The sequence below is a fragment of the Lolium rigidum genome, chromosome 6 (assembly GCF_022539505.1).
Source record: "Lolium rigidum isolate FL_2022 chromosome 6, APGP_CSIRO_Lrig_0.1, whole genome shotgun sequence".
In the NCBI taxonomy this organism is placed as follows: Eukaryota; Viridiplantae; Streptophyta; class Magnoliopsida; order Poales; family Poaceae; genus Lolium; species Lolium rigidum.
The window spans coordinates 21,414,569-21,415,225 of NC_061513.1; the positions used below are offsets into that span (position 1 = coordinate 21,414,569).

The 657-nt window shown below is 61.9% G+C and overlaps 1 non-coding gene across 1 annotated transcript; it reads right to left on the bottom strand.

Moving 5' to 3' along the window:
• Positions 1-230: 230 nt before the first annotated feature.
• On the bottom strand, positions 231-369 carry LOC124668802. The gene has a single exon (XR_006991882.1). It is a non-coding gene; the product is annotated as a small nucleolar RNA Z247 (small nucleolar RNA).
• Between the last annotated feature and the right edge of the window lie 288 nt (positions 370-657).

The following is a 657-nucleotide window of genomic DNA, read 5'->3' on the forward strand; positions in this document are numbered from 1 at the left end:
GTAGTTGTCGTTGGAGCGGTTGTTGTTGCTGCCCCCACCGTAGTTGTTGCTGCCGCCGTTGTTCTGGCGGCGATCACCACCACCGCCTTGACCATTGCCGGGGCGCCCAGGGTTGTTATCGTAGGGGCGTTGCTGCGACGGCTGGCCGGCGGTGGGGAAGGAGCCAGGGCGTGACACGACATTTGCAGAGGAGGACCAGTCATCGGTCTGGGTCTGACCCGCACAGAGCGACTCAAAACTGAGCACGTGCGAGTAGAAGTTCGCGAGGGAGTCAACGCGGTTGTCGCGGATCGTGGAGGCCGCGAGGGGGTTGAAGTCGGAGCCCAACCCGGTGATCATGTAGTCGATGACCTCATCGTCCCTGAGGGGTGATCCGGCGGCGGCCATGGTGTCCGCCAAGACCTTGACCTTGTTCATGTACTCGTCGCCGGTCATGTCGTTCTTCCTCAGAGATTGAATCTGCCGACGGATGTGCCGAATATTGGCACGGTTCTGGGCGCCAAACATGGCGTGGACTGCATCCCACACCACGGCGGCCGTAGTCCTGCCGATCATCTGGCAGGCGATGTCCTCGTCCATGGACGAGAGGAGTAGCCCTAGGACCCGTTGGTCCTGTGTCCACCACGCAGCATAGGCGGGGTTTGCCACGGTGACTGC